Raw genomic sequence first — 12,432 nt, 5'->3', positions numbered from 1 at the left:
TTTGAGGGGGTTTTGGACCCTCCGATCATGATCGGACGGTTCCGTACGCGAGGGGAGGTAGGTTGGGCCTAGGAGGGGTTAGTGGGTTGTGTTTAGAAGGCCTTGGGCTGAGAGGAGAGAGAAGAGGAGCGGCCCTGTGGCAGTTTCGGAGACCGAAACATCCGACGAATAAACCGGCAACGGTGCCGCTACGGATGACGATTGGGCTACCAAACAAAATCCAAATGCGACGAAACTTGACAGGCGGTCTACCTACACTATAGTGAGACCGCACGCCAACTTTCACCCCATTCAAAGAACATTTTTATGTCACTTATAAAATAATATTTTGGAGGTGTCGCGGGCGCGTGCGAGTGTGGTCTGGAATCCGAACAGACAACGGAGAGAACCGGGGGAACCTGAACGGATGCAAGTTTTGAAAAACATGAAGATGAAATGCAGATGATGACATGGCAAAATGCAACACGCAAGCAAAAGACATGGTAACTACGTCGAATAACTGGAAGACACCTGACGCATCGAATCCGGGGCGTTACAAACTAACTCATTAGTTACTTTGCTTGCAAGGCTTCTTATGATGTGCATTACCGAGAGGGCCCAGAGATACCTCTCCGATACTCGGAGAGACAAATCCTAATCTCGATCTATGCCAACCCAACAAACACCTTCGGAGATACCTGTAGAGCATCTTTATAATCACACAGTTACGTTGTGATGTTTGATAGCACACAAGGTATTCCTTCGATATCCGGGAGTTGCATAATCTCATAGTCGGAGGAATATGTATTTGACATCAAGAAAGCAATAGCAACAAAACTGAACGATAATAATTCTAAGCTAACGAATGGGTCTTGTCCATCACATCATTCTCCTAATGATGTGATCCCGTTTATCAAATGACAACACATGTCTATGGTTAGGAAACTTAACCATCTTTGATCAACGAGCTAGTCTAGTAGAGGCTTACTAGGGACACGGTATTTTGTCTATGTATCCACACATGTATCAAGTTTCCGGTTAATACAATTCTAGCATGAATAATAAATATTTATCATGATATAAGGAAATATAAAATAACAATTTTATTATTGCCTCTAGGGCATATTTCCTTCATTGGGTGCGTTCGAGGAAGACGATGATGCGTCCAACCGGAGTGGTTGGGAGCCGGAGGTGATGGCGGCGAGCAAGTAGAAATAGCGGCTCAAGGTACCTACAACGTCTACATGAGCCAACCAAACGAGTTGACATGCGCGCGTGACCGTCGGGTTACCAGAACCACGCCGGCGACGAGCTCGCGCATAGACGGGCTCGGCCACGGCGATAATTACAGCTAGAGGGCGCCCGAGAGAGAGGGGGTGAGGGGGAAGACGGGGGTGCTCACGGTGAGCCTGTAGAGGTGTAAAACGGGCTCGAGGAAGGTTCGCTGGTGCCGGATTCGTCACTGGAAGTCGTCGGAGCTGAGGAGGAAGAAGGGCTTGGGGCGGCGTCGCGGGGGCGTCCGAGTCCTCGTGGCTCAGCATAGGGGAAGAAGAAGACGCAGCGGGGCTCTTGGGAAGCCTGGCAGCGCTCGAGTGACCGCGGCAATGACGACAACACGACAATGTTTGCGAGCGGACGAGCTCAGAGGGGAGAGAGAGGCTGAGGGGAGAGAGCGAGCGAGGGGGATCTGGGGCTAGGGTTAGCAAGGAGGGGTGCGGGCGACGACCTTATCCGCGTGGGCGGCTCCATAGATGGCCAGCGCATAGCAGATTGGTGTTGTGGACGGGCGCGGGGTAGCCACCGCACCTCGGTGAACAGGATGGGGGGAGAAGACGACGAGTGGGGAGGCAGGCTGGGCCGGCTGGGCTGTGTCGTCTTGGGCCGCAGGCCAGGTAAGTTTGTGCCCATTTCTCCCATTTCCTGTTTTCCTCTCTTATTTATTAACAGAGGTAAAAAATGATTATTTAGGTTAACCAAAAGAGCTAAGAAAAATGTGGGACTTAGCCTATTAAATAGTTTGCATTTTTAGGTTGTGCCACAAAAAGTTCAGAGGCCAGAGGAATCAATTTGCATTTTCCACAAATAAATTAGCACTTTAAAATGCAAATTTTGCATTGTAATAATTGCTACAGTCCATCTTAGCTCTTGGCTGATGTTGTTTGCCTTAACAATTAAATGTTATGGAAGTTTGGCTAAATGATGAACTATTTTGTAGCAACTTGTGCAACTCCAGATTTCATTCGCAAATTGAATTTGATTTCAAAGTGGAATTTCAAATGATGTTTGAATCAAAAGTGAGTAAGCACTGTTTAGAAAAAATTATTAGCTTAAGCACAAAGGGTTACTGTAGAATGACACTGGGGTGTTACACCCGGGAGGACAGCGCCCGCCCGACGGACGGATCCGTCCATCGCGACGCCATAGCGTCGGCTCACTGGGCGCTCGAGTACGGTGCTGGATCCTCGCGGTCCCAGCCAGAACACCTCTCCTTCTCCATCACCAGTCGGGCAGCGTATGAGTCCCACCGGGAATGGGCAGCCCGCTGTGGGGAGGAGAGGATAAGGGCCGTCACGGCGGAAATGGCGGCGGAGGAGGCGGCTGATGTGGCGGCACGGGCGGCCGCAGAGGAGGATGCCATCCATGCCCGCATTGTGAAGAAACGGCAGCGGAGGAACACGCGCGCCCTCGCCCGAGAACAAAATCGGGCGGTCTATGCCATGGCCGGACTGCCAAGGAGAAAGAGGACAGCGACGGCGAGGACAGCTCCAGCGACGAGAAGATCCGGCTCAATCCGTACTGTGTCTTCGACCGGTACTTCTGCGAGAAGGACGGCAGAGACATCGGGAAGGGCAATGGCAGCCATGGATTGACTCCACCATAGTCGAACATGCCAAATTTTGATAGTCCGATGGCATGTTTAGTGTAGTGTGATGGACTAGCCGGACGATGCGTGTGCATCGACGTAGTTGCATGAGTTTATATGGATTTAAGATGGTAATTGAGGTATCCGGATGTGAATTACATTATTTGAGGGGTGCCCGGCCAGTGTCCGCGGGCGCGCCCGCGGGTGTTTAAGGGGTCGGATTTGCCAAGTATGGTTGTAGATGCTCTTACATCCCCGTAAAAGATAGTGTGACAAAAGCCGGAAAATACATAGAAACTCCTAGGTTCCCACAACCCTATATGAATATTAAATTCAAAAAACACCAAGAAAATTAAAAATAATCTGAAATTTGGGGATATCAAACTTGGATCCCCAATCTACTCCGGCGTGAAGTTTCATGAAATAAATATCAAGAAACGTATCCGTGGCGAAAAAATATAGTCCAACCTGCAATCCATCCAAACAATTTTCTTTTTTCGTACATAGGAAGTTCTTGTCCTTTTTACGGAGAATACATTTCCTGCTCTTTTTTCACGAAACTTCACACGAGAGTACATTGGACACCCATATTTGACATCCCGAAATTTCTGATTATTTTTAATTTCCCTTGTTTATTTTTATCTTATAATACTCATATAGGGGGTGGAGCAGCTGAGTGCTCCAAATTCTCTTTCGACAGCCCTAATATCCATCCTCTTATGGGGATGTGGCTTGCGTTAAAGTCCCGACTTGGCGCAAACAACATTGGAAGAGGAAACTGAAATTGGAAAATGGCGTGGGTCCACTAAGATACAATTTGATTAGGGCAACTCCAACCCGCCGACCCATTTCGTCTGGTTGTATCCATTAGGATGCATAAGGGCAAAAACCATAGGCCACACGCGGATGCAAGCCCATTTTCTGTCCGCTTTGTGTCGGTGTGGATGCAAATCCGGCATGAGTCAAACACGCGCCCCGGTCGTTGTTTGCCTCAGGCCCGCGTGTCGGCCACCTAACCACCGTCCTTCAGTCCTAGTATTTAATTTCAGGTATGCGAGGGGTCTGCACTTCAGCCACCCAACCTCCCCGGGCGTCCTTTTTAATGCCACGCGTGCCGAAGGAGGCCTCCCGGTCCACTTCTTCCACTTTTGCTTCCCCGTGCCCCCAGCGCCCAACATCCAGCCCTAGCCACTGGCACCAGGTTCTGGAAGCACGGCAAGCACGATCACGAAGTCGGCTCATCCTCGGGATGCCGCCACGCGATGAACTTCACGTTGACGCCGCAGGGAGCTGCGTACTAGGAGTATGGCATCCCACTGTCCTGGCCCGACCTGCCGCACGGATGTCATCTGACCCCCGATAGGGTTCTGGTTCCAACGGTGTCGACCTCAAGCTGCGCGCGGCGGGCCGTGATCCGCCGCCATCGGGCTCAACTCCCCGCTGACCTCCGCGATGCCCCAGCGTACGCGGTGGACTCGCCACACTGGGACACGCGCTTCACCGACGAGCACGACCAGCGCCGCCTGTCGTGCTTCGATCGCCGCTCCACCACCGTGGTGGTTGAGGAGGCCTAGAAGGCGTACAAGCAGCCCGTCGAGGAGCACTACAGGAGGGCCATCGAGGAGTCCAAGCTCGAGGAGCTCGCCAGGTTGCCTGGCCTGACGCTGGCCGAGTCGGCCGACGTGCACGTCAACGCCCGCGCCTGAGTCGTAGCTGTGGCCGCTGTCGTGGTCGTGGACTGTTATGATTTATTTAACCCTATTAATCCCTGCTTTTCCTAACCGAGGCGGTTGCCTCGCATCTCTTCGGTCGTACAGGAGCTATATGTATGTGTAAATGCCATCATCAATGAAAACAACAATTCACTTCTACTTCTCAGTCTCCTTCTTTCTCGTTTCTTTCAACACGTTATCAGCATGCTCGTAACCAAGAGCGATTTGGCCAGACGAGAAGAAAGCGAGGCGTCGAAGGCTTCTTCTCCCGACGACCCTCGGCGCCACTGTTGCGCCCGGCGAGACCACCCACAACAGCGACGCGGCTGTTAATCATTATCCACATCAAAAGGGGCTTCCGTTCCAAGATTACGGTTGTTTCTTCGGCGCTCGAGAAGTCAGCCACCACGCGCACATGGAGACTCCCCATGGAGACGATCATGCAGAGCCATGCATTCATCCCCACAAGAAATCAATCCAGGATAAAGTCAACTTGATTGTCTATTTGTGATTAACATGATCTTTTGGCTGATCGTTTTTCTCTGAATTAATCAGCGATCGGCCGACGTGACGCCCGCGCCTGAGCCGTAGCTGTGGCCGCTGTCGTGGTCGTGGACGACCATGATGTCCTGCTCAGGTGTGGTGCACGCTCGTGTGGCTGAGGACGTCCGAGGAGGAAGCTGAGCGGCACGCGTTGGAGGTGGCGGCCCAGGCAGCCTTCCAACGAGAGTTCCCGTGGATGACAAAACCAGACTTGGATGTCTACCCGACCCAAAGGAACAAAATGCGAACAAATTTTCTGCCCGTTTGGGTCGGTTAGATTTGCCCTTAGTGCCATGAGGGCTACGGGCTACAACATCGATATGAAAAAGGGATTCCAAGCTACACACTGATATATTTGATAAACACAGTTTGAATTAATCACTTCTGAGAGTAACTCCAGAGTTTATCACAATCCACTGCATCGTTTTGTGATAAAATTCTACTTCTGAGTTGGGCAGAATCAGTCAACGTTTCAATCTCATACAATTCCATAACTGATAAATATTTTTTGAGCCATTTTGTAAATTAATGCATACCATTAGAGAGTTTCAGAATCCTACATAAATAAAAATCTGCTAACTGATGAACATTAATAAAAATAGATAGAACATTGCGACGATAATTTGCATCCTGGAGTCAACTGTTAGATGCTAATAATCCCCATCTAATGTAGCAAACTTTCCTAATTTTAATTGATACTCAGCTGATGATGAAAGCAAAAGGCAGCAGTAATTTGGTGGTGGCGACATTTTTCAACCTTTTCTGACGTTGCGCAGCTAGCTCCCAGTTTTTACAACCAGCTCAGGGAACAATGCAGTAAACAATGTCCCTAAAATAGAGCGAAGAAAGAAAGGATTAGAAACCTTGTGCAACAATTTGCTTGCTTTGGGCACGAAAATTGACTTATAGAAACCAAAGTCTGGCAGCTGACAAATGTAAAGCATGACAAAGAACTGGCTAAATTATGCAAGAAGATCAGGAAGTTTGTCTTAGCAGAAAAGCATGACAAAGAACTTGTTCAGCTATGTTCAAGGTTGAACATCCAAATTTGATGTGTACCACTGCTTCCAGAAAAAGGATAATAACATGACAATACACAGCCAAACACATAAGTATTTTTTATACAAAACACACACAAGCACGCACACGCCATGTACAGGAACGCAAGTAGGCATGCACAAGCACACAAGTATTTAATGAACCAAGGAATATAGTTCGAAAATAAACTAGCGACTAGACATGTCTAGTGTTGTTAGAAAATGAACTAAGTTATCTTATATGAGAAGTACAGCAAACTTTCTTTCCGCAGAAATCACCATTGAAACTAACAGCATCCGTATACACCTCCGATGTTCTAATGTTCAGCATTCTGAAGAGAGCACTGCAAATGTGTTTGTTGTACCATGTTATCAGAAACAAAATTTGATTTAGGTCATGTCTCAGCACTGAGTTGCTTTTTTTGGGGGGGAAGCAGTTATTATTAAATCTATACTCACACTACATGTGCATGGGATACTTGACATCATTTTAATTATCAACTGTTAACATATTATATATATGTACGGTCTTGTGAATAATCTGTACCTGTCTGCAGAGAACTCGTCAGTTCTGGGACTGAGCTGTGGGACTAAGACATCTCTAGGCTATTTATACAAATTTAGGCCTCTATGGATGATTTTACTATGAAACTGGATTGTTTTATGAAGTTTCTGTTATCGCACGAGGCACATAAAAAATTTAGTTCTTATGTTCTTGCGAAATTATTTCCATTGTTGCACTTAAGTATTACATTTATACACTATGCAACACACATATAGTAGTTAGCATGAGAGAAAACTATGCTAATCTGTTACGGTACAGTAATACAGCTTATAAATTCATAGGGAGATTTACTTTCCGATCTAACCAAGTAACCATGTAAAGGGACTGGTTCTGGTCTTGTCCAGTCAAACTACTCACCAAGTACAGACTGTATAACTATTTGAAAGACTGCTTGAAGTGGATAAAATTTCGCTATCAAGCCTATACTTGCAAGCTTTTCACTATAACTCTCATGTTTTCAATTGAAAATATTCATTTCATGTTTGCTACTTACATTTGCACCTTGATATCTTCAGATTGCTCGTAACTGGAGATTCGCTTGCCGAACTGAATAGGAATAGTACATTTATGCTATCATGGCCAAAAAAGGTTATACACTGATACTCCAATGTAATAACAGAATGTGGATTCTAATTGCCCAATTCATTTCAAACATATGTATCTGGAAATGGAAACAAAATCTAGAAAAGAAAACTGAATTATTCTGTCAAGTGATTTGTGAGTCTTATCTTTTAATTCCTTGCAGAATAACCCAGGAATCTGAAATTAACATAACCTAGCTATATGGAACAGCCATGTTATGCCGAAATTCTATTGTTAGAGACTCTTTTGTCATCATCTCATGCTGTTCAGGGTACTTGCTGTGGTATGCTACAACATTAGGCCAGATAGTATATGAAATAGCATCTACTAGTATATAAAAAGACTGGTATCACAAATTCAGCTACTTTTGTGCCCACTTAATTCATATGTATGCACATTTGGAGTTTATCTTTCCTTTTTATCAAATCTAAACCAAAACAAAATGCAGAACCACATGAAAACTCCAACTTCAAAGACTGAAGTAGTAGAATTGCATGTCTTACCTATTTCCATGGGGGCTTGGCAAATACAACTTGGCGAGAAACTGATCTCCTGTTCTTGGTATGCCCCCCGTGAGCCACGGCACTGGAGAAACTGTCTCCTCCCTCACTAAGACAACACACTGATCTTGTATGTAGATACTCATGTAGACTTCGCACAAAAAATGTTGACATGCATATTGCAGCCAAACTGGTGATGACCATAGCAGCAACTGGACTAATCATCACTCCTACAAGAAACCCTAGTAGGCAAAGCACTAAGCACCAAATGAACACGACCAATGAGGCATCCTTGGTCACTGGACGGTCTAACCAAAACTGCATAATGTGGGAAGACCAGAGATAAAGAAGAAGGCAAAGGACCGCAGCAATCTCAGAGACCAAGATTATCAGCCTTTGGCATTCGTAGTAGAAGAGTGCAGCAGTGAAGATGAGAAGTATAACGGACCGGTACACGACTACCACCTCTGCCATATTGCGTTGTTGCCTATGCCTCTTCTCAATCTCATCCTTAGTAGCCTTTGGGGTGGGAACAAGAGGACCTACAAATAACAGTGAAATCAGTAAAATGAACAGTATAAAGAAACAAAAAGGGAAACAAAGACAGTGAGATATACGAGGGGAGCATGTGAATTTGAAGTAACACAGTCTTCTATTCAAACATGCCATAATAATATATTTTTATTTCATTGCAACCATACACACAATGAAACTACTACGGAGTCGTTACAAACGTTCTATGTGGCATTGCTGTTGTTCTGTTAAAGTCAACTTAAAAAATAACTGGATTATACTTCATCTCTCTCATAAATCGTAACCTCGTCCACTTATGTTATGTGCCTGTCTTTAAGCTCTTATCTACCTTGGTCTTCACCAACCATGTAAGCACGGACAAAAGAAAAACATGATTCAAAGATCATTTGCAAGTTTTGTGAAACGGCTTATCTTGTCATTCAGCAAGGCTTGCCCCCAGTAAATCACTAAAATATAGAACTTGAACTGAATTATTCATGAACCATAATGTGAAAGCTCAATTGGAAAGGTTCACCATGATTCGAGTTGCGCTCATATGTGATCAAATGACATATACAAGAACTTAAAGAAAAAGATGCACAAGCAAAAAAAACCTGCATAACATGATTAGACCCTGTCATAAAGTTGTACAGTAAAACCTGAATCATATCATCCGACTCTCCATCATCTTTCCATGCTCTAGGTTCATCTCGGAGAGGTTTTTTAGTTCTGTAGAGACTGCGTACGGTTTGCTTTTGCAAGCTAATTATTGTTAAGGTCAAAGATGAAGTGCTAAGATAGTTGGTTTTGGTCTAGTAATCTGGAGCTGACAGTCATCCATCATGCTGCCTAGTAGCAGGAACAGCATCACACGTGCCACAAGTCACTTAGCAGTTATTTCCGGTGTTTGTATTTGCTTAGCGTTTCCTTTTTTAATTTAACTACGAAGCTATATGACCAAAGTACAACTGAAAAATCCAAATTGCTCATATGTAAGTGACGATTCTGATATACTTATTGTTCCGACAAACAGATAAAAAATACAAAATAGAAACTAACTACTACGTTTTACTAATCAAGAAATCACAATGTGCCTGAGTCAAATGATTATGCAAGCTATTTATTCCAAAGATGAAGTGCTAAGATAGTTGGTTTTGGTCTAGTAATCTGGATCTGACAGTCATCCATCATGCTGCCTAGTAGCAGGAACAGCATCACACGTGCCACAAGTCACTTAGCAGTTATTTCCGGTGTTTGTATTTGCTTAGCGTTTCCTTTTTAATTTAACTTCGAAGCTATATGACCAAAGTACAACTGAAAAATCCAAATTGCTCATATGTAAGTGACGATTCTGATATACTTATTGTTCCGAGAAACAGATAAATAAAAAATACAAAATAGAAACTAACTATTACGTTTTACTAATCAAGAAAATCACAATGTGCCTGAGTCAAATGATTACGCAAGCTATTTATTCCAAAAAAAAGTATGTAACTAGTACCATTAACTGCTCTACTTGTTCCCATTATGCAAATCTATATCACCCATGAATACAATTTATAAACTACTCCCTCCGTAAACTAATATAAGAGCATTTAAATAACTACTTTAGTGATGTAAACGCTCTTATATTAGTTTACAGAGGGAGTACTCATGTAACTGTATCAGATTTTCTCGCAATTGTCTTTGTTTCCTTCCCCCTTGTTCCAAGCAACATGTTTTTAAAACCCTAACAGCATGTCAAACATCTTAATACATGTTTGCAGGAGACATATGACCTGATTAGACAAACAGCTGTATGTTCTTACTTGATTCTAAGACCTGGGTACCAAGGTATACACTAACTTGTCAAATAGCAAGGAGCAATTGGCGAACTTTAGATAAACTTACCAACTTTAAGCATAGGAAGTGCCTTGGTTAGGTGACCATGCTTGGCGGAGAAGTCGAGTGGCCGGGGAGGATCCTCCGAAAGCCGAGAGCCTTCTGACTGCGACTGATGGGTCAGGCGACCACGGTGGAGGGGATCTTCATTGCCTGAGAGTGAGGACGGTCTTGGAGAAGCCCGATGACGTTCGGCTGAGGATGCCGAGTACGGACGAGGTCGGCGACCGGCGGAGGTGGCCGGCGGGGGTGGAAGGGACCAATAGCCATGGAGGTGCGGGGTGTCCTCAGCAGGGGTGGAGACCAGAAGCGGGGAAGTATTCTTGCGACGTGTAACCGAAGACGAGGATGCCATAGATCGGCGAGTGGCGGCGTGGTATGTCAACTGCGGAGGGGCTGGGTGCAGCGGAGACCCAGCGCGTCGGTGGAGATCTCGGTGGCGAACGATGTCGGGCGATTCTCGCGTCGGCCTACCAAGGACGAAAACGACGGACCGGAGGAGTGGAGGCGGGCGGTGGTGGTAGCGGAGGGTTTGCGGCGGCGGCGTGCGCTTTTATGTCCGCGGAAGATATCGGCTTGCAAACCCCTCGCTCTCCCCGCCCCAAGGAGTGTCTTTTTCTCTTGGATTTCGAATCGAAAACTAATAGGAGTAGGAACGACGGAAATTGCCTTTGGTGAAGGCCTCCGGATTCAAAATTCAAATTTCACCAAAATTCATATTTTTACATTTAAAAAAATTAAAAAAGTACAGATATACACGAAGGCATAACACACATGTGTGTAAATTTTCAAGGCAAAACACGTTGAAATGAGGGTTGTGCAAAAAAGACATATCTAGGGTTGTTTAACACATGATACTATTCATCTTTCTAGGCCATAAATTTGTCTTTTTTTGTACAGGTCGCATTTCAACGTATTTCATCAAGAAATTTTACACACATGTGGGATACATCCTTACATGCATGCATATTGTTTTTCAGAATTTTTTGAAACATAAAAGTTTGAATTTGAAATTTTCAAAAATAAAGGCCTCCATGAAGCTTGGCCTCCAAAACATCATTCTCAGCGAGCCTATTTCCTCGGTGCAACACTCTCTGATCCGTCCACCCGCGGGCACCAATCTCCACAAAGCATGTTGTGGACCTAGTCTTATCTTTAAACACTTCAACGACCCTGATTTCTCTTCTCTCCGCGTTAAATTTTTTGCTAACTCTAACTCTAAGGATTTTGTGGTCATGGGTGACTAACAAGTCATGAAACGGGCAAGAAGGAAAATGGAGCGCTCCACCCCTCCCACCCCACCTTAACCCTAGCCGCCACCCTCCGGTGATCTCCACCTCCCACCGTGGAAATCATCATCCAACCCATCCATTCTCTCCGGCGTCCTGGTTTACCCCCTTGGGGTTTAATCTCGATGGTGGTCCAGGCTTCCATTGCTCTTGGCTTCAATTTTTCTCATGGGATGGGTCTCGCGCAAGAGATATGGCGATCCATGAGGCGTACGGTTCATCCTACTGATGGATCTGGTCACTTCATCATGGTAGTTTCTTTTGCAAGGAATAATTTCCGTCTCACTGAAGAGAATGTTGCCCTAGCTCTAGAGGCGGTGATCGGGGGTTATTGTTCTTCATTAAAGGTATCATGTTTGCGTGATCGTGTTTTCTCCTTTAATGTCTCATGCAAAGAGGTTGGTTTTTTCATCTTGCACCAACGCAATCATGTTTGCCCACAATCAAGTGTCATTTTCATCTTTGGGGCCATGGAGGCCCAGATTGGGCTAAGGAGTTTAGATCTTGGCAAGTTGAATGCAATGATGAATGGATTTTAGTCAGACCCTCTAAGCGTAGAGCAAGTCTAGGCCTAGCTGCTATGATGCATGCCCCTGCAAAATCCTCTTTGCATTCTAAGGATGGACATCATCCTCGCAAGAGTTTGAGTTTTGCAACATTTCTTAATTATGATGCATGCAAAGGGTATCCTTATAAGGCTTCTGCCGAGGACATTCTTACGATCCAGCAGGATGCTGGTTATACTCTTCAACCCCAGGAGTTGATAGCCTCAAATGACAATTCTTTGTCTAAGGATCAAGTCTCACAAGTTTTTAGCTCGCCGCCGGTGACTAGCCCACCGGAGCTGGAGGTGGAGTTACAATTTGGATCCGTTTCGCCAGCTGACCGTCATTCTCGGGATACGGTTCCAGGTCAAAACCGTAGGATAATATTTTCACCTGATATTGTTTCTGTCACGTGGACTTCTT

General features: G+C 45.3%; 1 long non-coding RNA gene across 2 annotated transcripts; it reads right to left on the bottom strand.

The window, feature by feature from the left end:
* Positions 1 to 5,583: 5,583 nt before the first annotated feature.
* LOC119305283 lies at positions 5,584 to 10,734 on the bottom strand. 2 transcript variants are annotated; one of them, XR_005148599.1, is made up of 4 exons: positions 10,185 to 10,734; positions 7,785 to 8,323; positions 7,193 to 7,245; positions 5,584 to 5,926 (listed from the first exon to the last, which is right to left on the bottom strand). It is a non-coding gene; the product is annotated as an uncharacterized LOC119305283 (long non-coding RNA). The 2 variants fall into 2 exon arrangements; XR_005148598.1 differs by lacking the exon at positions 7,193 to 7,245.
* Between the last annotated feature and the right edge of the window lie 1,698 nt (positions 10,735 to 12,432).

This window comes from Triticum dicoccoides, chromosome 5B, assembly GCF_002162155.2.
Source record: "Triticum dicoccoides isolate Atlit2015 ecotype Zavitan chromosome 5B, WEW_v2.0, whole genome shotgun sequence".
Taxonomy (NCBI): Eukaryota; Viridiplantae; Streptophyta; class Magnoliopsida; order Poales; family Poaceae; genus Triticum; species Triticum dicoccoides.
This window is presented reverse-complemented; position numbering and strand designations above follow the sequence as displayed.